Raw genomic sequence first — 27,638 nt, forward strand, 5'->3', positions numbered from 1 at the left:
ATGTGTGATGATTTAAGCTTTTCCAATAAAACAAATCATTAATTTTCCAAAGGGAGGACTGCCATTGGAACTAGTTAAGAACAAGTGGTAAACATATGCCACTTTTTAAGAAACATAAAAACCTTAAACTTCAACAAAGAAAAATATCTACATTATTCTTCTCCCTTTTCTTCTAGGCCCCTTTACCTTAGCATGCATGCGATTAATATACTGAAATACTCCTAACTTTTTAAACTCATTTTGCCTGGAAGCTTCAAAAATCATTATATTTGATTTATATTTCCTAATAAAACTTTCAAGGCCAAAGATTTTTAAATAACTCACTTGAAATATTTTGACAGACATCACTTATGGTGAAAATTATACTTTTAATTGCTGGTTTGTAAATATAGAAATATACTAGACATATATAACTATTCATTCACAATGCAAATACCTATTCCCAACTCCCTATCCAAAGAACCTATTTAATAAGCAAACTGGCTCTATAAATGAACTCAGATGGAATAAAAATGGTGGAGTAACCATACATTCTGCCTTCCCCATTCCATACCAAATCCATAGAAATTAGACCCAAAATTTGTAGTTCCTAATTTCCAGTCCTCTGAAAAACTCAATTTTAATTCCTGTTCCTATAAGATGCCTATTCTGTTTATTAAATATAGATCCTCACTTTGTATAAGCAATCTTGTATGAGTTTCTGTTATTGGCACCTAAAGAACTTGTCTAAGGCTATGGCACATGAAACGATTGATGACTTAACTGATAATGAATCCAACTATAACCAGACTAGAAAACCAAGGCAGGCCAGAAACTCAGAAGAATACCCAGAAGATAAAAAAACAAGACCTGATTGAAATTAAAATACACACACACACACACACACACACACACACACACACACACTGCCACAAAATATAGGAGTATTCCAATAGCAATTCAAAAACAAAAAGACATGTATTTGAAGCTAGAGGAAGCCTGAAGACCATCAACAGTATGATTATTAAGACTATCCAGGCATACTTCCCTTTCCCACCTCTCATCACAGTGCCAAGCCCTGGACAAGGTGGCTAGTAGGAGAGTTAACCTATCTCTCTCCTCAAGGAAAAAGCAATAAGTATGGGCCCTTGATTAAAACCAAACTATCAAAGCCTGGTACCCAATCTAAAGAATAGGTATCTCAACATTCTATAATAAGGAATCCTTAGACGTTCTGAGGAGTTGTGTAGACTAATCAAAGCAGTGTCCTAGAAAGATTAATACAGCATCAATAAGAAAGAACTAAAGAGAAGGAAGAATACAGCCCAGGAATGTCAGTCTGAAAACAAACAAAAAAAAGCATGCAGGTCCTGAAATCCTGATACAGACCCTACAAAAAGATTAAACTGGGTAAGGAAAAAAAAAAATCCATTTGTTGGATGGCTTAGTATTGTAGGAAAGGAAAACAGGGTAAAGATTGCCTTTAATCATTTATTCTATTAGACAATAGTTATGAAAAACTTTATAATATTTCTAGCACTAAACATTATTAAATTAATATGAGAATAAAGAAGTCAAAATTAACAGCGAGGTTCTGGACCTCACAATGTGGGATGAGATGAAAAGAAATCTGGAAAGAGTACTGAATTTAAAGATAAATGACTCTCGGCTTTAGAAATGCTGAGGTTTTTGTCCTAAGAATTTCATTAATGTTAAAAAGACACTTTTATACCAAGTATATTTATAAACCTTTTTAAATTTATATTATGAAGTACTTGATAACATGAAGAATAAGATACAGAAGATGTTATAAAACACACGATAAACACGGTAAAACTCATCGCTGAACCTAAGAGAAAGAACAATACCACTATCTTCAAGATCCTGGAGTATTCTTCCCCATATCTAACCTTTTGCCCTTCATCCACATAGATTACCACTATCCTGAATGTTTTCTTAACTCTACCTTACTTTATCTTAATTTTTTGCTCAATATTTACATATTAACAATATACTTGTTAATTTATCTTGAAGTTGCCCATCTAAAACAATACCATACTAGATGTATTTTTCAGTGAAGTGATACTATTTCTTCACTAAATGTTAAGAGTATTTCTAAGAAAATGTGGACACATGACCGGAGGTCATTCGTGTACAATGGCCTATAACATATTTCAAATGTATAAAAATGCCACAACTTGTTCACCCTATCTCCTACTGATGTTACTTAAGTATTCTCAGGTTTTTGTTGTTACAAATAATACTTCCACACAATATTCTGAACACATCACCTGGTACACATGTCCAAGAGTCTCTCTCAATAACCAGAAGGAAAATTGTGTGATAGGTTATGGGCATGTTCCATTTTACAAATAATGCCAAGTTGTCATTTTGTTATTTACAAAGACACATAATAGAAATAAGAAGCCAATACCAACAACCACCATGTAAAGCACATGCCCAATTAAATTTATATCACATGCAAGCACACAAATCTACTTGGAAAATAATCATCACCGTTTTTAATGTCACTACCCAGTATCATAGTTAAAATTATATAAATATCTCAGGAAACTGGCTCTGCACTCATTTCACTTCTCTCAGTGAAACCATTATTTCAATGTGCCACAGTCTTAGACGAGGTTCTCTGTGTACCAATAACAGAAACTCATACAAAGTTGCTTATCCAAATGAAAAACACAAAAAAAGAAATAAAGGTATCACACAGAACTGATGAATAGGAATTACAAATGCTGCCAAAAATTAAGGCTATTCTAATCTGTCAGGGTCCTCACTGGTAATAGGATTCATTTTTCTTTCCACACCCCAGGCCCTTCTGCTTCTCCATAACTATAGGCTTGTCTTATATAGGTTGTCTCAGGCCCAGTTTTTTACCTATCTTTTACCTATCTTTCCATAAGAAAAGCCTAGTAAACTCTAACTTGTATCTTTGTCATCTAACATTTTTTAAATTACTGAAACACAGCTTAGCCCAATTTAGCACAGAGGTCAACCCAAGATCCTAACAGCTATGTAATGGTAATAATATAAGGGTCCCACTGACAAATCTGCAATGGCTCACCCTTGGCCAGAGATATCACTTCTCAAACAAGAGCCTAACGTTAGCAGACATCTAAAGCAACCAGAAAATTATAGTGAAAAGTGTAATGAAGTGCAACTGAGAAACCAAACCATAATTATGCAACTCACTACAGTACTCACTAGTCATTCTGATAGTTTTCAGTTTATCTAAAGCTACATACAACAGGGGCTGGCATGCATGCAGCCCGGGTTCGATTCTCAGCACCACATACAAACAAAGATGTTGTGTCCGCCAATAACTAAAAGATAAATATTAAAAATTTTTTTAAAAAGCTACATACAACCCCCTCCATTTCTAATGCCAAAAGCCATTTCTGACTATTTCTCACATTCTACCTTTTATGCTTTTCCTATTGCTATTCTTATTCAAATTCTCTTTGCAGAACTATCATGCAATTAATCCAACTTCAACCTCTTGATTTATCTGGAGAAGTCCTCTCCTGGTTCTTTTCTGACATCTCAAGTTTTCTTCCCTTGTTCATTTTTCCTCTGTTTGACCTCTTAGTTTTTAGAAATGATACCAAAAGCACATGCAGCAAAAGAAAGATAAACTAGGTATCAGATTTTCTTAATTTTTCTGTTTTTCCAAGGAAAACTTAAAATTTCACTTTAACAAAGTAAGAAGAATCTCCCAAAGAATGGGACAAAATGTGTCCAAATCATGTATATGGCATTTTTACCTACATATAAAAAAAAAAACTTAAAATTCAATAAATGGAAAGAAAATAAAATTCAAATAAAAACAAGGTAAAGGATTTGAATAGAAAAATACTCAAGAGAATATACAAATGGCCAATAAGCATATAAAAGATGTTCAGCATCATTAATCATCAAGGAAATGCAAATCCTAAACACAACAGGAAGTTAGCAAAATGGTAAAGCTAAAAGCTCCAACTTCCTCCTCCCCACAGAAACAAAGTAACAGTAACTATCAGAATCAACTTTCCCAAAACTACAGAGCAAAGTTTTACAACAAAGCACATACTGAAGAAAAAGGCAACTCTAAACCTACTTTTTGATAATTTTAAAGGCCCCAGCCCCAAAGCTGATGAAAGAAACAAATCGACATACTCAAGAAGCTCAATGAGCTCCAGGTAAGATAAATTCAGAGATCCACAGAGATGCATGATAACAGAACTGTTAATACAAAGAGGCCCTAGGAAAGCAAGACAGAAGTGACTCATCGTGTACAAAGGATCCTCAATAAGATTAACACCAGCCTCTCATCAGAAACCATGGGGACCAGGAAGCAGTAGCATGTTATGATCAAGCACATAAAGAAAAAAAACTTGGCTAATTGTTATGTGTCCACTTGGTTGGGCCATGGGATGTCCAAACTCCTGGTCAAATAGTATTCAAGTGTTATCTCAGAATGTTTAGGATTAGATTACATTTGCATTGACAGACCAAGTAAAGCATGGTGGGAATGCTTCATTCAATCAAAGACTCTAATAAAAGGATTGAGAAAGATAGAACTCATTCTGACTACCCCAAATCAGGACATTGGTCTTTTCCTGCCTTCAGATTCAACTGAAATGTTGGATATTCTTCTGTCTTCCAGTTTTCATACTAGAACTTAAGCTATTGTTTCTCCTGATTTTCAGGCCTTCATTCTGGAGCTACAAAACTGCAGATCTTGGTACTTCCCAGCTTCCATAATCTTGTGAACCAATTATTTATAAGACCCGGCATCTGAGGGTGCAGCTATGTGGTACAGCATCTCTGTAGCATGCATAGGACCTAGCACCAAAGAAAAATGTGTGTGCGCGTGCATGCGTGGGTGTGGGTGTGCTGTGTGTATGTATGTGCATGTGTGTGTATGTGCATGTTCTCCATCCATATTTTTCTGAGTCTGTTTCTCTGGATACTCCTAATATAGCTATCAATAAAAAAAAATTACTTAAAAAAATTCTCTATATCTGGCAAAACTGTCTTCCAAAAAAATTAGGGACAAAGAAAGACCTTTTCAGATAAAAAAAACCTTACAGTCATTAGCGTTAGATTTATCCTATAAGTAGGACTAAAGGGAGACCATAAGTCTAAGGGAAAAGGCACTGGAAAGCAACTCTAGGCCTTGTAAAGAAATTAATATTCCAGTGAAGGTCAATATATGGGCAAACATAAAGACCACTATTATTGTATATTGGTTTGTAACCTTCTTGTTCTATTCCTATAGATTTTAAAAACAAATACATAAAAATAGTGATAAATCTGTTACTGGACATAATACATAAAGATGTATTTTGTAATAAGAACAAAATAAAGAGGGGGAGGATGGAGATACACAAGTACAAAGATTTATCTACCTCTACAGTTAGGATGGTATCAATTTGAAATTGGCTGTTGTAAATTTAGGATATTAATAGTCATCTTTATGGTAACCACAAAGAAAATATTTTGCATATATTAAAACTTACACAAAAGGAAATGAAAGGGAATAAAAATGATTCACTACAAAAATCAAGTATGAAAATAGTAATGGGAAAAAACAAGGAACAAAAAAGGCATAACTCAGAGAAAACAAATAACAAAAATGGAGCAAGTATGATTTCAAGTATCAATAGCGAAGCCAAGTATGGAGGCATACAACTATAGTGCCAAGTACTTGGGAGGCTAAGATGGGAGGAACACTTTTGCCCCACAAATTGGGGACAAGACTAGGCAACACAGTGAAACCCTGTCTCAAAGTATCTGTAGTTACTTCATAATACATTAACATGCCCCCTTAGAATAATAGACTGAATATCATGAAAAAACAGTAAGAAAAAAAGACTTGAAAAACAATACAAACTAGATCTAACATATATAGAACACGCCATGTTACAGAAAAATATACATTTGTCGCAGGTGCACACAGAACATTTTCCAGAAAGACTATTCTAGAAAAGACTATTTAACCACAAAGCAAGTCTCAATAATTTTTTTTTAAAAAGTCCAAAAACATAGGCATTTCTTATAACTACAAAGAAATAAAGCACAAACAGGTAAAAATTAAATACTAGTCTTAGATAACCAATGAGTCAAAAAAATAGAAAACAACAAAACTTATCAGATGCAGTGAAAGCATTGTTCAGAAGAATTTTATTGATTTTTTAAAATAAATGACAGCGGAATGCATTACAATTCTTATTACACATATATAGCACAATTTTTCATATCTCTGGTTGTATATAAAGTGGGTTGACACCAATTCGTGTCTTCATACATGAACTTTGGATAATGATGTCTAGCACATTCCATCATCCTTGCTAATCCCCTGCCCCTCTCTTTCCCTCCCACCCCCCTGCCCTAGCTGGAGTTCCTCTTCCCCCCAGCTCCCTCCCTACCCCACTAAGAATCAGCCTCCTTGTATCAGAGAAAACATTCAGCATTTGTTTGGGAATTGGCTAACTTCACTTAGGATTATCTTCTCCAATGCAATCCATTTACCTGCAAATACCATGATTTTATTCTCTTTTATTGCTAAGTAAAATTCCATTGTGTATATATGCCACATTTCTTTTTTAAGCATTCATCTACTGAAAGGCATCTAGGTAGAAGAATTTTTTATAGGTGTAAATGACTACATTATAAATAAAATTTCAAATCAATTAACTAGCTTCCCCTTCACTACAGAATAAAATTCCACCTCTCTACAGCCTGATCTTCAAAGTCTCCCATGAAATGGATTCAACTCACATACCTAATGTCAACTCGTAAGTTATCCTCGAGCCCTATAAGTCAATCTCTCAATTCTTTTAGAATGTCATGTCTTTCACACCTGGACAGTTTTTCTTAAGACTTTACCCACTTAACAAAATTCGTCATCCACCCTCCAGGACCTATAGGCTCTTGTTATTTTCCAAACTAACTTTCCTCAAATATAAGATGCCAATAAATTTTTAAGATATTTGCCAATTTTGAAGGTGTTATGTGGAAAAGAAAATAAACAGCATATAATAAATTTATTCCTCTAAATTCCCTCAGTACAGCATTTATATTTCTTATTTAACTTCTTAGGCTTCTTTGTATTATGACTTAATACTGTCAATCTCTATTAGATCACAGACTCTTGAGGACAAAAATTCTGTCTTACTTATCTATAATACTGTAGAAATCTCACTATGGAGTTTCAGTAAGACAACCTGGACTTGAATGTGTTAAGAAAAAAGAAAATAACACTATAACACTTATCTCACATGTATTATCAGAATAAATTAGTGAATATACATTAAAATCAATTTGTAAAGTGGATCTTATTCAAATGCAGGATTTTGGTATTTTAAAAGATATTTACTAAACTTAAATGTCACACTGCAAATCTGTCACTCTTCAATATCAAAAGCTACATGAGGGAATACAGGAAATTTTTTTTTCAAGTTCCTATAAAATTACTACATCTCATCATACTTCAATGACATAATAGTTACCAGGATTCAGGAGAGCAAAGAACCCTTCCAACACTCTAGATAATCACTAGATCATGATTAGCAATTCCTATTATTGATTCCAGAGAGCAGGTCTATGACTCACTCCCATTTCTAGTCCCATAAGCAAGGATTTTTCAAAGAGTATCAAAATATCCAAGGAGGGAAGTGCAATCTGAAAACAAAATAGCACTCTCCCACCTTTTATTTGTATTATTTAAATACACTGAATGTTCAAGTAACATAAAAGGGCATATCAAAGTGGGACACCAGCTGAGGAGCATGGCACTGGGAAACACTTCAATAAAAAAGAATAACTAAAGACATAAAATGAAGAAAACTTTGAGTGTTCATGTCCATCACATCTCTACTACCTAAACTACTAGAATAACCTCTTCATAGTTCTCACCTGCAGTACAGCATACTCCTCAACTTATCTTCCATACCATGGCTACGTTCAGCTAGAATAAATCAACACATTCCTACCTTTTCAAGTAGCTTCCTGTCGACTTAAAAATAAAACTAACCTGATCTCTGCCTGGCTTTCCAAAATTGTTTTATGGTCTTGGATGCCACAAACTCAATGCTCCAGCAACAACTATTCAATCCAAGTTTTATATATATGCTTTAAACTCTTTGAGGCTTTGTGTCCTTGTTCATACCTTCTCCCAGCAATGTCCCTTCTTTACCAGGTCTGATCAATCTTTCAAAACTTGGCTCAACTTTTCTGACCTGCTAAAAGTGTTCCACAAATGACAAAAACTGGGCCAACTGCAGCTCCCTTGAGTTCCTACAAAACATGTGCCTATCTCTAACTGAAATGCTAATCTTAATACTTTTTAAGGTATTACTTTTTAAGGTATTACATTGCTTAAAAATTTTAGTTGTCCCTGCTCCCAAAATCTTTTTAGGAGCTAGTGCTGCAAAGACTCATGGGCATATTGATGAATATTACACACTAGCAATGTAGTTGTTGAGCCAGTCAACTAAACTCATTTCGGATCCATTCCCCAGAATTACCCTGCTGCTCTGTATAATATACAAATGTATTTCCCAAGCAATCTTGGGATCTGGAAAGATTTGTCCAGAAGGATCTGACCAATGGAGAAGCACTGATGGGTAACTGAAAGACGAGAAGTCAAATTTTCTCCCTTTCTCTCTACTTCCTGTAACATCCCTGACAGAAGCTATGTCCTCTATAACTCCAGTTCCCCTCTGATGGCCCAGCTCCCATCATGCAACCATTAAGTTCTGGTTTCCCCGCACAGTCTGGTTTTTATAGTCTAGAAACACCACCTATTCTCATCTTCCCTCTCGGTTTGAGACACTGGAGGCTTTCTTCTGTAGTTATTTTCTAGGTTATATCACAGTTCTCCATTTGGCTCCTGAGCAATTCCATTATCTACGGAACTAGTTCTGGTTTACTTTACTAGATGTTGAAGGACCTACTGTGGTCACTATTTCCTACATGAGTCTTGACTGGTTTCATATGCCATTTTAAAAAGAATATATCAAAAATGTAACACTTCAACATAAAAAGTACAGCATAAAAAGTTTCAACTGAAGAAAGCTTATTACACAAAAACATTATTCAGAATACAGACACAGAGGGAGAGAACATCATGCATTAAATTCTTAAGAGTAAAAATAAAGAATCTAACATTTTATTCATACCGAAGTAATCCTTATTGGGATGAAGTCTAGTCAGTTGCAATATTTGCCTGAATTAAGTCAATCACTTATAATAAAAATGTCACTTTTTTGAAACTTATTTAGTAGAGGGGGAAATTGGAAGGATTATGGAATTTGGAGTCACTGCAGGCCAAGACATCTGTTCGGAGGGGAAAAAATGTTAAAGACCTCCTGTCAGTGACTTATCATTCAAATCCACAAAACTCAGTCTTTTTTTTTTTTTAAAGACAAATCCAACTAATCAGTTAAAAAGATCTATGTTTATCCAAACATATTTCATATTTTAAGATTATAAAGTAGTAAACTTGAAAGGAATCACCTTGAACATAAGGAATAAATGCACAATTTGTAAAGAAATGTTAACAGCTACTTATTATAGGACTTCAACTCTTCCCTTCCGTGTATTCATTATCTGAAATTCCTTTAGAAGAGCAAAACTGATAAAATTTTACTTACTGCCCAGACAAATTTCAGGAAATGAAACACATCTAGAGGAAAGAACACTATTCTTTGTTTTTATTTTATAATATTTCTTAATCTCTGAACATATATTATTGATCTCTACAAATATATATGTATGTATATGTACATATGTGTGTGTATATATATATTTTTCCCAGTGATCTCCAAACTAAAGCAAAAAAAATCAATTTAAGATTACAGACTTTGGAAGAATAAGAGATATAAAGAAAGATGGGCCTGACATTAATAACAAGTATTCCTAAAATTCTAGAAACTTACATAAACCATTTTACTCAAAACCCTAAGAGACAATTTCACAATGAGAAAATAAACCCCAAAAAGATTACAAAATCTTTCCAAGCTACATAATCAGAAAACATTAAACTTACAATTTAGTTCAGTAGTATCTCGATCTGCATTTTTTTAAGAATTTCTTTTTTAGTTGTAAATGGACACAATACCTATATTTTGTTTATTATTTATGTGGTGCTAAGGATCAAACCCAGTGCCTCACACATGCTAGGTGAGTACTCTACCACTGAGCCACAACCCCAGCCCCTAGATTATATTCTACTAACTACTATACCTTGCTTTCTCTGTAATGATATGCCTTGAAGGTGATTTTTGAATCAGTAAATTCATTTTTTTAAGAAAAAGTTAAAGCAACAAGACAGTCCCTAGGCTAACATTTTAAGTAATCTTTAATATTATCAAATGTTCACACATTTTTAGCAAATACTTGTATAAAGAGCTTTACAGCATCTACTACGTTCAGCATCTGCAAATAAACAGATACGATTAAGGACCTACCTCCAACAATTTCTAAGTAAATACATATGTTCATGAATACTGTTACTCAAATATGAGATTGGCATATCCAACCCATCATCCTACCTACTCCCTTCACTTTGTAAATCATATGTTGATAGAATGAACTCATCAGATCTTCTAGGTCAGGTGCTGCTTAGTTGTCTCATGTGTGAAAACAGGATGAAATGCTGAATCATTGTCTAAATCTTTGTGCAATTTTGATATATGCTTTCTGGACATTATTTGCCACCAATATCCTCCACACTATTACTCAAATCAATGCCCAACTCTAAAGAATAAAATTTTATATTACAACCCCATACACATATACATGTGTATGGGGTTGTAATATAAAACAAGCTTTCTATAAATACCACAATTACTAGGCACAAAGCACTTTACATTTTCTAACTTTTTAAAAATGCTAATAGCAACCCACTAAACTATTCACAAATCACTGGCCTACAATTAGAAAAACACTGCTCTAGAACCTAACCACTCAAAAGGAATATTAACATGTCATGAGCATTAACATGACATGAAATTGGAGGAGGAAAAAGTTAATAAGGAGAGGCGGGTGGGGGGAAAGGTGCTCTCCAAACATGTGAACAGCTAGTTTATCAACTCTCCCAAGCCCCTAAAAATCTCAATGGTTCGATAGGAGCCACAAGCTTGTAACATCTAGCCTGTTCTTCCTCCTCCTTTTTTTTCTCCTCCTACCCATTACCATGTCATCAGAGGTATTCCCTGAAATTATAGTTTTGGGGAATTAGTGAATTATTTTTATTGCTTTTTTATTGCTTTAAACATGAATAAAATGTACCATTTAATCATTTTTTTGTATAATTCAGTGGCATTAAGTATATTTACAATGTACCATCATTACCATTATTCAGAATTTATATCATCTTTAACAGAAATTGTACTAATTAATAAATCTTCCAATGCTCCTCCTCTATCCCTGATAACTTCTCATTGATTTTATACTATTTTGTAAACATACACAAAATAAGTGAAAATAGAAAAATGAACCCCAATAGACAGGACTGTCAAATTCTGCTATAATAATTATTCACCTGTCCTTTTCATTTCACTCCATATATTTAGAACAAATGAACAGTTTAGATTTTCTCACATAACCACAAAGTCATTATAATACTGACAATAATTTGATATATTCAAATACTAAAATTTTAAAAATCAATTTGTTTTAAAATTTCACTGATTATCTCAATTTGGCAATAATTCCTAAATTTCTTACATTAAGTGATTTATGAAGGATAATTATTACTCAAGACAATAGTTTCATATAAAAGCTTTCTACTGACTTCTACCCTGTCATTTACATCACTAAGCCACTGAGAGAATACTTTGCTTTTCCCACTGAAAAACTAGCATCTTATTTCTTATGTCAAAAGTGGAATATTTTCTCAGCAAAGCATCATAAAAGTAACCTAGCAAAACCACTAGCATCATTATTTTAACTACATAATCATGACTAATTAGAAAAGTCTATTTAGTGTTACATTTTAAAATGGATTACTAACTGAACTGGAAAGAAATCTAGATTTCTTTTGTTTAACCTATAAGTTTTTATAACAATTTACAGACTGTGGAGATACAATTTCACCTAAAAATTGTTTCTTTTCCAAAAAAAGTCAAACTAGAGCATGCAAGAGATAGATGAATAATCTTTACTTGACAACAGTAATTTCTACTCCTATGAGGACTCACTTTGATACCTAGAGATTCCATACAAGATGAAAAATACCATTTCAAAATATAAAAGATTAGAGGACATAAAAGATAAAACAGAGGTTCATTCAAATTAAACCTCTAATGTTACACATAGCACATGAGTTAAAAAGAAATTACCAGCCTGTGGTATATAAACAACCAAAGCTCAAAATATGAAATACAAAGCCAAATGTAAACAAGAAAAAACCTACAATATCTTTAAGTGTCTTTTCTAATCCTGGATATTTTTACTAATGCAAAATATATCAATTTAGAAAGTATAATCTTAATGTTCTTTAAATTTTGTGATTACAAGGGATTACCTCCAAGATCAAAAGCAGCACTGTATGAATACTAATATCACATGATATAATAGTACAAAAATTTGCTGCTGCTCAAGTTCTGCTTCATAAGTGTATAAAGAGAATTAGAAACATTTAAGATGTTTAATAGGAAGCATTTGTGTATGTGTGCTTAGACAAAGCTGTCACTATTTTTATCCAAATCACTTCCAAAATATTTGACTGAAGATATAAGAACTTCCTGAAAGAAAGGCCCCCCTTATTTTAATGTCTCTGTAACCTGAAAAACTCAAAAGCTACAATAACATTTCTGTGAACCAACATTCCAAACATGACATCTTCCAAAAATAACCTCTGAATTGTCTTCATTATTTTTATAATTTTACTATGTTTTTAGAATGCAGTTTTAAAATGTAACCTGCTAGTAGCTTCCACAAGTTATCACTCACTGTGGGAAAATGTATAGGTATTGAGTGAAGAAAAACTAGAAAATAATGTGCAAAATATACAAATAATTCCACATCATAAACCTTCTAATTTTATATCTTCACTATAAACAAGAAAAGGGTCTATGAAACATTTTACAGAAATTGGTATTATCAATTCACATAGTGCCCAATTCATTGAAGTGATCTGATGACTATTTCTCTAAATTATTGGAGGTTAAAGAATTTAACTTCTGAAAACTAAAGTATAAACCTTTAAGTACATATGCAATAACCACTTTTGGATGAAATTCCTAAAAAATTCAACTTGACAACAACTGTCATGACTTAAACCTCAAAAATGTGTACACATTGCACTTGGCAATGCTTTTAACATATATACACACACACACACATGCATAAAAAGGTTAAGTCACTGATTGCTTCTTGCTTTCTTAGCAACTGCCTCTCTTATACACCATGAAGAATGGGAAGCTGCCCAAACTGTGGGCAGCCTACTTTACCCAAAACTAATCTCCAAATCAACAGGTAAAGCCATATTCTGACATTAGCTTGCCTTCAAATAAAAATGTATCATTATTCAGTATTCTTAATTCTTCAATAGTTAAAAAATATCAATTATATAAAATATATTTTATATAAATTATATATTTTATAATTATATATCATATAAATATTATATTCATATGCTATATAGTTTATTTATATTTATATAATTATATATTATAATTATATATTAACAATATTTTATGTAAGTTGTATAATAAACAATTTCAAATTCTTACCAGATTAAATTCTATTTTACTCAGGAAAAATTTTTAAGCTGCCATATACTAGGAACCTAAGAGTCAAAGACTATATGCAGTGCTTTTATAAACATAACTATGTCCCCTCCTCCCTATGATATACCTGCAAGGTAGATTTACCATTTTACTAATGAGAAAACTAAGTATGAGAAAGGAGACAGACATTTGCTCAAGACCAGTCCAGGTCCACCTAACTTTAACATGTGTTTGCTCTTCCCACTATTTTATGCTCTCCCTTATACAAACCTTGTTCATAGGTTAACAACATATTACCAACTATTATTTCCCCCAAAGTGTTCGGTACTTGGAGGAAAAAATTCATTTCTAGGAATGCAAATACTAGGGCATGATTTTTAAAAAGTTCTTCTTGGTTTGACTTTTAATATTTCAAAGATGAATAAAAATAATTACATCATTGACATAGCAAGATTTAATGATATTAATTAATCACCACAAAACATTTGTGAACACGCCAGGTATGGTGGCACACGCCTATAATCCTAGCAGCTCAAGAGGTAAGGGCAAGAGGATCAAGAGTTCAAAGCCAGCCTCAGCAACTTAGCAAGGCCCTAAGCAACTATGTGAGACCCTGTCTCAAAAAATAAAAATGGGCTGGGGATGTAGCTCAGTGATTAAGTGCCCTTGGATTCAATCTCTGGTACCAAAAAAAAAAAAATTATATATATATATAATCTGTAAGCTGACCAAAAATCCAAAAGTTGAGTAATATATTTGCAAAAAGCACTGTCAAACAATCTGTTCACCAAGAGTAAATTCACAACTAAGGATGAGGCTCAGTGGTAGAGCATTTACTCAGCATGCACACAGCCCTGGATTCATGCAAAAAAAAAAAAAAACAATTTTCTAAGAACAAAATTATGTGACACTCAAAACTGCTTAGTTATACTCTCATTTTTATTTATAATAAATGATTTATAATGACTCTAATATAAGTGTTTTCTTTACAGAGAATATTATTTTACACTTCTGTCTGCAACCATTCTTATTTCAATCAATCCTGATAGGCATTTTTGTTGTGTATAGAATTCTAGGTTGGCTAATTTTTCACAGCAATATAACTCCACTGTTTTCTGGCTTTCATTTCTAATCTTCAGCAGTCAGTTGTCAGTATAACTGCTCAGCTACTCTGAGCATAATCTGTTGCTCTCCCACAACTTTTTAACACCGTCTTTGCTTCTGGTGTTCTCCATTTTACTAAGAAGTGTCTGTATTTACTTTAAGCTATTCTGCTTACAAGTCTAAGTTTCTCAAATTTACATTCTTCTATTTTCATCAGCTCTGAAAAATTCTCAATTATCTCTTCAAATACTGCCTCTACCTTTCCTACTATTTTGCCCTTCTGCTCTTGAAAAACTGATGAAGTATTGTTAAATTCTCAAACTATGTTTTCTATGAAAGAGGACACATTTTTTTTAAAAATAGAGATTTGCAATTTTTTTTTAGTTGTAGGTGGACACATGCCTTTATTATTTTTTTTTAATGTGTTGCTGCGTATTGAACCCAGTACCTCACATACACTAGGCAAGTGCTCTACCACTGAGCCACAACTCCAGCATGAGTTTACATATCTTAACCTCTTACTTTGGCCCATTCCCTTGTCTGTGATATTGTCTTCTCTCCTGTATTTAGTTTATTAAGTCTTACTTGTTTTTTAAAGCTTTTAACCACACCAAGTTTTTTTCATTTCAATTATTAAGTTTTATTTTTCATTTCTAGAAGTATTCAGGTCTTTTCAAATGTATTAGGTTGCTTCTTCCTTAAAGATATTTTTCATCTTTTTAAACATAGTTGTTTTATAAAATGTGATAATGACAATATCTGAAGTTTTGAGGATATATTTCTAATAGTATTTCTGCTGCTTCTTAATCATGGTTCCTTTTTTCCTTGTGCAACTGGATATATTTTATCATGAGCTAAGTCTTTAGAAAGTTATTTGTAGGAATTTCCTGTGGCCCATGATAAAAACTTTTTAACCTCAGGATTTTGATTTCCTTCTGCCAGGCACCTACTACCGCTTTAAATTCAAGCTTTGACAATTTGTGCAAATCCAGGAAAGGAAGGCCTGTGGTTATAACTACTTAGGAATGAATAATATTTTTTTCAGGTTCTAAGCAACTGTTGGTGCAGTCTCCTGTGGGCAAGAGCATAAATTCTTGAGAGTTCCAGTGTTATAGGAATTTCCTATTAGACTTCTCTCTTTGGGCCAAAATGGGCTTTAAGTTGTATCTCCTAAGCCATGTGAGACCTTCACATCCAAAGGAAAATTGCCCTTGAGGGGAAAATGTTTTAATATGCTGCTTACTGTTCTGAATTCCTGCTTTCACAGATTTTGTTTGGCCATTTCTGTCATGTTATTTCTTAAGAAAAACATTTTATCCAGCATTTCTAATTGTTTTCAGAAAATTTTTCTGCCCACATATCCTGGCTCACCACATACTCTGTCTGCAATTTCAAAAGGCTTCACAGACTAGGTTTGGTGGTGCACACCTGTAATCCCAGAGACTGATCCTGCTGGGGCAAGAGAATGGCAAGTTCAAAGGCAGCCTCAACAACTAAGGAGGGCCCTAAGCAAAGAGTGAAACTCTCAGAATAAAAAATAAGACGACTTGGGGATGTAGCTCAATGGTAAAGCATCCCTAGGTTCAATCCCTGGAACGGAAAAAAAAAAAAAAAAAAAGCTTCACAATTCTATAGGTCAAGCCTAAATTTCATTTTGTAGAAATCTGTACAAATGAAACTACAAGGGACAGTCTATCTTTATCCAGTTTGATTCACTATCAAGGATAGAATCTTGCCAATCCTAACAGATCCTATTACAAAATTATTTAGAAAACTGGATAAGATTCTGTTCTGAAATTAATAGAGCCATGTATAATTGCTATGGAATTTACTGGTCTACTACTTCCCTAGCAATATGTAAACTATACAAAAATCCCATATTTGCAACCACTGGAAGCTTAGGCAGAGTGGGAAAAGATGACAAAGAACTGAGTTCAGTTTTATTTCTGCCAAGAAACAAAATTGTAAGGAATAATCAAAATACCAAGAATCACACACAAAGAAATAACCCCAATATTTATTAAACTGTACTAAACAAATCTAGATGACATGAATTATTTTGCTAGAAAATCTGAATTACTGAAATTGATCCAAGGAATGAAAATTACAATAACTAAAGAAAAAGCTAAGAAACTGCTTTAGTCAAATAGGCTAATAATTTCAATTCATATTCTTTAAATTGTTTCAGAGCACAGCAAAAAGAAAGTTTCCCTGTTCTTTGATGAAACTAGTATAATACTAACTCTAGAACCTAGAACACATAGGTAAAATGCATGCCAATTATACTTACAAATATGGCTACAATCATCCACAAGAAAGTAATAACAAGTAAAAATCCTTATTAGAAAATATATTACAAACATGGTTTACTACAGAACATAAGAATTTGAAACTAGAAAACTATTAATTTGCCATGATAGCAAGACAAAAATGTTCTATCAAGAGAAGGCAAAAGAGGCATTTTATAACAGTAAACAACATTTCCTACCATTAAAATCAGGCACAAAACAAGAGGCCTGGCTGCCATCACTATTAATTAAAACTATTCTGAAAGTGGTAAGCCAAAAAAAATTATATAAGCAAACAAAATAAAAGGTATAAATACTAGAAAGGAAGGGGTAATCAGCCACCAATGTTTACAGCTATTTTCTACTTGGAAAACCAAAGAGAACCAGAAAGACTATCAGAAATCAGGAGAATAAATATAGAGCAGCCCCCCCCAAAAAAAAAATTAGAAAGAATGAGTAAAGTCTGGCTCTACCCAGATATGATAATGCATTTAAAGCTAAAGGAAATTGTTACTGCTGGTAAAGAGACAGCTCAATGGAATAACACCAAAATTCCAAAAATAGACCCAAGAAGATTTGAGCATTTATAATAAAATTAGTGTTTCAAATCTGTGGTAAAAATACAAACTGTTCAATAAACAATGCTTTTTTCACAATTTGAAATGAATAAATTTGGATCTCTACATCCTGTGTGTGTACACACACACACACACACACACACACACACACACACAAATATTTCCAGATGGGTCAAAGATTTACATGTAAAAACATGAAACTAAAAATTTTCCCAATTGCAGTGGTATCGATCAAGTGTTAAGTTTTATAATCTTGGGATAGAGAAATCTTTCCAACATTATCCCAACACCAAAAACCATAATAAAGTGTGACAGCTATTCATAAGGATTTTAAAAAGTATAAGAGAAACTTTAAAATAAAGTTAGAAATATTTATAATATATAATAAGCAAAGACTTTTTTAAAATTTCCAATATATGAAGAACTCTTGAAAATCAGTAGGGAAAAAAAGTGAACATCCCCAAAACTTAAGTTTAGGTATTAAAGAAATAAGAATAAAAGAATTTTATCAGTCTTTGCTGCCACAATGACCAAAAATAATGATTTAATACCAACTGGTAGCAAGGTTATGGGCAAATGAGTCCTCTCCTGTACTAAAAGCTATAGTATAAATTACCTTTCTATAAGGCAGTTTGACTGTAAGTATCAAAATCTAAATTATCCATAACCTGTAATACAATAATCCCAATTCTAGAAATATATTTGAAGTAGCAATATCAATGCATGAGAATTTATGAAAGACAAAATTAAAAGAACACTGATTACAAATTAGAAGCACAGGGTTGGGGTTGTAGCTCAGTGGTAGAGCACTTGCCTAGCACACATGAGACCCTGGGTTTGATCCTCAGCACCACATAAAAACAAATAAAGGTTAAATTCTTTAAAAAAAAAAAAAAGCACAATTAAAATTTAAAAATTAAAAAACCATATGAATAATAGCCAAAAAAATAGAATATACAGTTCTAGGATGAGAGTTCTTTTTTTAAATTTTTGCTTATATTGCTTTGGGTTTTTTTAACATAGTTTCATTTTTTAATATCTGTATTTTGTTTATTTTTATATGGTGCTGGGGATCAAATCCAGTGCCTCACACATGCTAGGCAAGCACTCTACCACTGAGCCGCAATCTCAGCCCTGCTTTGATTTTTTATTAATATATTGTTATGATTCTTGGGCAGATAAAATTATAGACAGGAATTAATTTATCCAAGAACTTTTTGTAGTTTTTGTTTTTTAGGTCTGTGTGATTACATATAGCTGCAGGGGCTAGGATTATGGCTCAACAGTAGAGCGCTCACCTTGCATGTGCAAGGCCCTGGGTTCAATTCTCAGTACCACACAAAAATAAATAAAATAAAGTTTAAAATATATATATATATACACACACACACACACACACACGTGTATGTGTGTATATATGTAAGTTCTTTGTCATTTTCTCCATCAAGAGATGATCTTAATTCTCTCCTTGAATCGGGGCCAAGTCTGTCTTCTTAACCAATAGAATACAGCAGAAATAATGATCAGTCAGTTCCAAGCCTATCCATAAGGGTGTTTCCACTTTCTGCCTCTAGGAATGCTTGTTCCTGGGGCACTCTCAATCTACTAGTCATGCTCAGGCAGAGTAATACTCTGAGAAATATGTTATTGGACAATTATTGTGAGACTATCAGAATGTACTTACTTACACAAGCCTAGATATACAGGTAGGTCAATCACTCCATGTGCTTCTTGATACTAAAAAGAGGGGTTAAATTGATGTATGAAGCTGCTGCTGGAGTAACAAAGCATATAGCTTTATAATGCCCCAATTTTGGTTTTGTTTTTGGTAAATACATGTACACTCTACAATAATAATACATAAACCTCAAACAGCTATCATCAAGTACTTTATACTGCACATAATTATATGTTATACTTCTATAAGACTGGCAGTTCGATAAGCCTGTAGCATCATCATAAACACATTATATGTTGCTCTATAATGTTACAATGGCCCCCATTCATTAAGCAATACAATTTTTTCAGTCCATTATGTTATGGAACTGTAATGTACATGTGGTGTGGCATGTCATAAACAGAATCATTATATAGTACACGACTAGATTTTTATAATTTATTTTCATAAAATTTCCACATTACTTTTTATAATAAGAAAAAAGTTTTAACTATCACACTCTGATTATTTGACCTAATATGTACACCCATGATAGAATTTTTCTTAACAGAAAGTACAATGGCTAGCCCACTATAAGTTATCATATAGAAATTAAATTCAACCAAATTCAAATTAAATCATTCTTCCAAAGTAAGCTTCAATACCAGCAATGTAGTTAAAAGCAAGGATTCTTAAAAATTCACGGAAACTTGTAATTATCTATTATGCCTATTTCAAATCTTTTAGGAGGATTTTGTTTCATAAAAGTAACCCAGTAATTACCTTTTCTGGGTAAAAGTGAGTTAATTTTCTGGATGAGTTAAAAATGATAAATCTGCAACCACTAAATATTCTCACGGAGTCAACCACAGAAACTGTAGCATTGAACAATAGCTGAATGATGTCATTAGATGTTTTTCACCCAAACTAATGAACATTTAATGAGCATCTACTATTTACCAAGCCCTATGCTCCAAGAGCTAGTTGAGGATAGAGGCATATGTTTTATGTTTTATACATAAAATTTTAAAACACAAACGTGTGTGTATCTGTGTGTACACGCATGAGCGCGCTCACGCATACGCATACACACACACACACACACACACACACATACACACACAAAGACCTGATCCCTTATTTCCAAAGACTGAAAAAAACTCTGAAAACCAAAAACTGGTCTGAACTAATGTAAGGCTTTTTGTATTCTTTGTTATTCTAGTTAATGTAAATATATAGAATTTCTTAGGAAAATTCATGTGTACAATTATGGGATGATTGTTCCTATGTACCAGTTTTCATGACAGATAGTATACGAGCCATCCCAACTTTCTGAATTCCAAAAATCTTTTTACATCTGAGACACATATGCCACCATGGTTTCATATAACGGCCTACAGATCAGGTCTGGAGGATGAAGAGAAAGAGGAATCATTTCAAGGAGCAGAAGAACTGGGTAAGATAGGTAAAAGTTATAGGAAAAAAAAGTGATCCTGTTCTAGGCTTCACATTATACTTGAATACTTCAATTCTTTAATATCAAAGACATTTTTTCTGAGGAGATGGGGGATATTTGAGGGTTGAACCCAGGAGTACTTAACCACTGAGCCATATCCCCAGCTATTTTGAGCCAGGGTCTCAATTGCCGAGGCTGGCTTTGAATTTGCAATCCTCCCATCTCAGCCTCCTGAGTCACTAGGATTACAGGCATGTACCACTGTGCCTGACAAAAACATCTTTTTCTACAACTTTTTTTTTTTTTTAAAGATCTGACCTGTCAAACCATATTTATATTTAAATTCCCAAAAGAATAAAAATATACCAATTTTGTATTTTCACCCAAAAATTATAAGCTTTTTTCTTGGCTGGTCCATACAGGTTTATCTCAGATAAATGTACACCTTCCGGGGCTGGGGTTGTAGCTCAGCGATAGAGCGCTGGCCTAACACGTGCAAGACCCTGATTCGATCCTCTGCACCACATAAAAAATAAATAAATAAAGGTATTATGTCCAACTACAACTAAAAAGTAAAATTTTTTTTTAAAAATGTACAACTTCCATTCAAAACTTTCTATTCAAAAATAGCCTTATGTAGATATACTCAATGACACTAAAGATCCACAATATTTAGCACTTACATGATAGCATTAAGCATTTCATACATGCACACAATATTATACATACACACTCATTCATTTAATTCTCCAAACAATCCTGGGAGGTAGTTACTATCATTAAGACCATTTTAAAGATGAGAAATTGAGGCACTGTGAGGCTAAGTAACTGGATAGCATGGCATTAATACAGACACAACAAGAGAAATTGTGAAAATATTTACATAATTAATAACTAAAAGTATAAATTAGAAGTCTTCCATTATTTAGACAGGCAACAAATGCTCCCTTGAGTTTACAAGTAATGATGTGGCCATTCAGCTGTGAAGTCCAGGAAGTACTGCAGACCAGGTATGGCCATGCACAGCATCAGGGTAAGAAATGAAAAAGCCAGCAAGTGACAGTGCAGCAAGGACAAAGCTACTCTAATTTTCAAAGAAAGAATTTGGACAACTGTGACCAACAATTAGTTTGTTTTCTTTGTGGGATTCAGGAGCATTCAACCACTGATATACATTACAGTCCTTTTAATTTTTTTTTTTTTTTTTTTTTTTTTTAATCCTGCTAAGTTGCTGATGGACTGGCTTTGAATTTGGTGCTCCTCCTACCTTGGCCTCCCAAGCTGCCACCTTACTTCTCAGCCTCTTTTTATTATTCAATTTGTATAATGTTTAATGTTACTAAACCATTGCACAGGCATTGTTTTTAAATGTTTGTATGACATCTGTAGAAAGATAAACATTTTCCTAAACATTTAATGTGTTTTTGAGAAAGCATTTTACACCTGAGATTTGTTTATACTAACTTCCTTCCCAAATTCACAATTGCCCCATTAATAGAGAAAATGGTGCTACTAAAAGCAGCCCACAGTTCCTCTCTTCCTACTCTCCCATTGCCTCCCATCCCACACCCATCAAAAAACTTAACATTTCTCAAGTTCAATACACACACAGTAGGCACTGCTATCCTAGTGATCTATCCAAGCTGAACAAAATGCCTTAACTCAGGTGTAAAAACAAGGAAGTTGAAGAAAGGATAGTATGTTAACATTTTTATGAAGTACAAATTATTCGACTTAAAAGATAATATTTCATTCTGAGGTTGTCCTTACTTTTTCAGTATTAAAATATAATAATAGCCGGGCATGGTGGCACACACCTGTAATCCCAGCGACTCAGGAGATTGAGGCAGGAGGACTGCAAGTTAAAAGCCAGTCTCAGCAACTTAGGGAGGGCCTAAGCAACTTAGCAAGATGGGGTCTCAAAAAAATAAAACATGGATTTGGCTCAGTGGTTAAGCCCCTTTTCCCCTCCCGTGTGTGTGTGTGTGTGTGTGTGTGTGTGTGTGTGTGTGTGTATTAACCATTGCTTACTTTTTATTGTTCTTACTGGCCAAAAAGCCAGTGACCAAGTCAATCCCTGTATCTAAATGTTAATACAAAGAAACTCAGTCAACCACTAAAACCTAAATATTAGGATAAATAATATAGAATAAATTGCATGTATGTGTGCCTGTGTGGAGGAGCATAAAGGATTAAAAACTTGCAAAGTCAAAAGGAAGTACATATTTTACATTTAGCAATGAGGTAAAAACCAATTGACACTGATTAGCAAAGAAAAAGCAGAATACAACTTTACAAATTTCAGTTTCTTATTCAGAAAAGATTGTAAGCACTGATGATTTTCATTTTTGGTGGGATAAAACAGGAAATAAAACAATGATAACTTTTACTTTTAAAATGAAAGTGAAGGAGCTCAGTGGTAGAGTGCTTGCCTAGCATGTATCAGGCACTGGGTTTGATTCTCAGCACCTCATCTAAATAAAGGTCCCTTGACAACTAAAAAAATTTTATAACAAAATAAAAAATGAAAGTGAAGCTCATAATTCTCAACAATACTAGAAAAATAATTTAAAACAATATCATTACTTTACTAAATAATAAGGCATCATAGAGAAGATTGTTAGAAACAAAGATTCTGAAGTCAAACAGAGCCCAGCTGTATATTAGCAATGTAAACCTAGGTATGCTACTTTACCCTGTTTCCATTTCCTTAAAGGTTGTTGTGTTAAATGAGTTAAAATATGCAAAGTGCTTAGAGCAGTGGTTGGCACTTAGTAAGTGCTTTAAAAGTACGTTACATATATTAAAAATGTGAAGCAACAAAGGCAAAGTAATGACTAGAATGAAGATGATAAATATTATGGGACTAAAAGTAGTGGCTATTATACTTTCATAACGTTCTTACAAAGTACTTAGCAAGTGTAAGGCCCTGGGTTCAATCCCAGCACCATTAAAAAAATGAACCATTTTTATATACATAAAATATATAAGGATCTGTGTGACCTTATACTTTTTATTTTATATTATTAAAATTAGAAAAAAAATCTGAATCCAGTTACAATACCCTCAATGACTGTTTACATTATATGCTTCCAAAGCTCAGAAATACACTACCCCAATTGAGTACACTACTGCATTTGAGAGAAAGCAGAAATTACTTCTACCAATAAAAGAAATTTTCATATCAGCAATAAATCAGACACATGATTCCTTGCCTATACACTGACCAAACTTAGTTATTCATATCTGACCAAGTTTTCAGACAGCACACCAAGCTTCTATAGAGAAGAAGCAAACACCTGAGCACACAGAATAGGCATTAGCACTCCTTCAATTCCTCCCCTGGGATCCGGACCTGGCTTACTCTGCAAAAGGGATTTTCTTAAGCAAGTTTTCTTAGTTCACCCTGTCATCTGACCCTTCTTCCAAGCCATGTCTACACCCAGGGTGGATTATTTACTTAAATACCACATCACTATATTTCTTAGACATTCCTAGTATTCAAGAATAGTTGTCTCCCCCAGCATTACCTTTGAAATGTAGAATATTAAGCTGCATCAACGATCTACTAAATTAGAATCTGCATTTTTAACAAGAGCTCCAAGTGATTCCTATGAACATTCAGGTTTGAGTACTGTTCTGACACTGCTGCAGATCATTGTGATAATTAAGTGTTCGACTACATGTGAATTCAAAAATTTGGTATGAAAAAAATCACCAATACATCTGAAAAGTCCAAAAACAAATAACCAATCTGAATTGGTTATAAATTTGACACTGTCAAAGGTGTTCACTGATTTTTCAGCAACGCTACGTTTAATGACTCCTGCTTTTATTTTGTGCAATAGCCCAACACTAATAATGTACAGTTTGGAGGGGTGGGGGGGGACTACATTTTGATGTAGGAAGACTACTACAAAGTGATAGAAATTTCACAGCACTCGTAAGTTAAAATTTCGGGATTTACTACAATTCAGAGTTGATAAATACAACTCTGTCCAGAAAGTCATTCTACAAGGAAGATAACATCTGAGAGATGCAAACTTGGAACAGTTCATATTCCCAGAACTACAACTATTTAGTAACTAGTACTAACCGTAACCTTAGGTCACGTGTAAGAAAAGAATCTTGTTTGGGAAGTCTGTTGCCAGAAGGGGAAAAAAAAAAAAAAATCAACTTTCACCCTCCGCAAAGTTTTTCCACATGTCCCAATGGATAGGCCTCAAACTTGCACGTTCTTACAGGTGAATAAGCTGAGGTCGTATTACAACAAACCAAGGAAAAGTTAAGGCAAGGTTTCTCTGTTCTAAAAGCTGCATTTTAGAAGGCTGAAGGACTCCGGGCCCACTTCGCTTCCGGCCTGCGAAGGAAGCGTGCCGCCCAGGGCTGAAATGAACAAGGAAAATGACCAAGTAGGAAGGGAAGCCCTACTGCAGCCACCAAGCTCTGCCCTCTAGCAGGCTGGCCTTCCAGACTAGCCCCCGACCTCCCGCGGGAGGAAAGGCAGGCTGGCTGGAGGCAGCACCCCGCCCGCCCCGGAGCCGTGAGAGCCCCCGCCCGCCCCCCAGCTGCCTGCGGGAGGCGCACAGACGCGGGGCGGGCGGCAGCCGCCTGGGGCCTTCCCAAGACGGCGGCGGCGCGAGGGGAGGCAGGACCAGTCCTGAGAAGCCGGGGCGGGAGCGACTGCATGTGAGGGGCTGCACTGGAGAAGGCGGAGGGCTTGGGCTTTTTTACGATTATCATCATCATCATTATTTTGTTTTACCTGTGGCGCAGATGGGTTCCCCAGCTCCTATTCCCTGAATCCTCCTCCTCCCCTCCTCTTTCTCTCTGTCTCTTTCTCTCTCTCTCTCCCTTAGTCTGCCGGGAGCTCGCGGAACCTGCCGGGCCCGGCCCGACCTGAAAGAGAACAGGGCGGGAGGGGGTGGCGGCGGTGACCAGCGGCCACGTGACCACGCTCGCGCCGTAACGGCGGCCGTCTCCTGTAGCGCGCCCTCCCCGCGCTCCACCTCTAATAACCCCGCGGCCCGCGCGCCCGGAACGCTCGTGCGCAGGCGCCTGCGCGAGCACCGGACGCGCTCGCTCTCGGGGCCAGGTGTCAGGGGCCCAAGAGGCCGGAGTAGGTGGGGAGTGAGCCTGGGGCCGGCCCTCCTCCCGTGGCCGGCTGCTAGGGCGCATGCGCGCGGCGCTTCCGCTCCCGCCTTCCAGCTGCTGGAGGTTGAGTCCGCAACTGTGTCTTCTTTCCAAGTTTGCACCCACCAGAACCTTCATAGGTTGGGACTGAGGAGGAAAGAAGTCAGCCCGTGGGACCCCTAAGACTTGGCGCTCCTGCCGAAAAATTTACATCTTCTTGTCCCATGTTAAGGACCTTCCCATTTGACGTTTTTCTGTAGCTGAGTAGTCCTGTGACCCAGGTCGTCTGTCATTCTGAAATTTATCCAAAGCTGCCGGACTCACTAGCACTCTGTGGAAACCTACTTTGTTATAAAACCCATAGAAGTATAAATGTCATAAAAGTTATTTTTTACAAGCCCACAGTGCTAAACTCAGGTTTTATCTTTTCCTCACAACCTAGAACTGAATGAATCTTCAGCCCAGTAGTATCTCCCTGAAGGAATGATGACAGGTCACCTGAAAACAATCAATGTCTAACCCCTTGCCTTGTTGCCCTCGACCTCTGGTTAATCATGATTTAAGATTCCCTTCAGCTGGAGCACGTGGGACCCTGGTGTTTATTTCCCCAATATGAAAAGCCTTTGAGTGGTAATGCTAATTAGAGTGGTAAATGCTTCACCTAGTAAAAAAGATTTATGATCTTTTATTAGGCTATCTTTACAAAGAGCTCCAAAGGAAATTGATTCTGTTAGTTCCCGAAAAAGGAAACTAAGGCAGAGAAAGTTCAGATTTCCAAAAGTTAGCTGCCTTGAGAGGAAGATGCCTGTGTGGGAGACCTTCCTTCATACACAAAGGCTCCACTTCACATAGGGATTTCCTCTTTTTCTGTCACCTTTCTTTCCATTACAAAAACCAAGCAGGTTAAGTTAGAGCCTCTGGCTGGATTTAATCAGAGCTAATAAATAAAATGTCTAAACTTCCTAATTGGGTGTTCTGGCTAGACTAGTCATTGTTATCATTAGACTGGTGGATACTAACCTGATGATGTTCAAGAAAAGAGACTAGCAACAAAACCCTAGGAAATGTTGGGATGTATGCTTAGGAAAAAACAGGCACAGACAGCCCCAATTTATTTATTTATTTATTTATTTTTGATGGTGCAAAATCTACTTGCATTCTGTAGAAACTAGTTTGAATTTCAGTCTTCACCAGACTAATGATAAGTGATATGATTATCTTGGTACTGGACAGCAACAGCCAGCTGTAGTTCTGTCAACCATATGATCATGAAGGTAAACAACCAATGTTCTATAGTGTACCTAGTGGACTTTCTTCTCTGACCTCCAAAACTTTTCTCACCCCAGATCCTCATCACCTCTTTCCTGAACTACTAAGGATTGAGCCGGTTCTAGGTCACAAGGAAAAGTCAGTCACTCAAGCACCCACCCAGGTTACCTTATCAGTTTATTAGGCAAAAAGTGAGATGTGGGGAACCAGCCCAGTCATCCCCCATTACCTCTATCCTGGTGCTTCTCAGACTGGGAAGCCCAGTTAGACCTCATAGAGTGCAACTACAGTGACCCTTTGACCACAACAATAGCTCTAGACACCTATCTTCTCTCTGGCTTCCTACTTCTTATTCCCCAAGAAACAAACTGAAGGGTCTATTAGATCCCAGTTGATACAGAGCACCCCATGAGGCAGAGGGTGGCCAGCAATTTA

The 27,638-nt window shown here is 35.1% G+C and overlaps 1 protein-coding gene across 4 annotated transcripts in view; it reads right to left on the reverse strand.

Annotated features, from left to right (window-relative positions):
• The window catches only part of Tbc1d5 (TBC1 domain family member 5), a 501,737-nt gene extending 476,009 nt beyond the window's left edge, over positions 1-25,728 (reverse strand). For all 4 annotated transcript variants that reach the window (XM_077796237.1, XM_077796238.1, XM_077796235.1 and 1 more), the window contains exon 1: positions 25,567-25,728. The gene's annotated coding sequence lies outside the window, so the exon portion shown is untranslated. The remainder of the gene's footprint in view (positions 1-25,566) is intronic.
• Positions 25,729-27,638: the final 1,910 nt, after the last annotated feature.

Source organism: Urocitellus parryii, chromosome 3, assembly GCF_045843805.1.
Source record: "Urocitellus parryii isolate mUroPar1 chromosome 3, mUroPar1.hap1, whole genome shotgun sequence".
In the NCBI taxonomy this organism is placed as follows: Eukaryota; Metazoa; Chordata; class Mammalia; order Rodentia; family Sciuridae; genus Urocitellus; species Urocitellus parryii.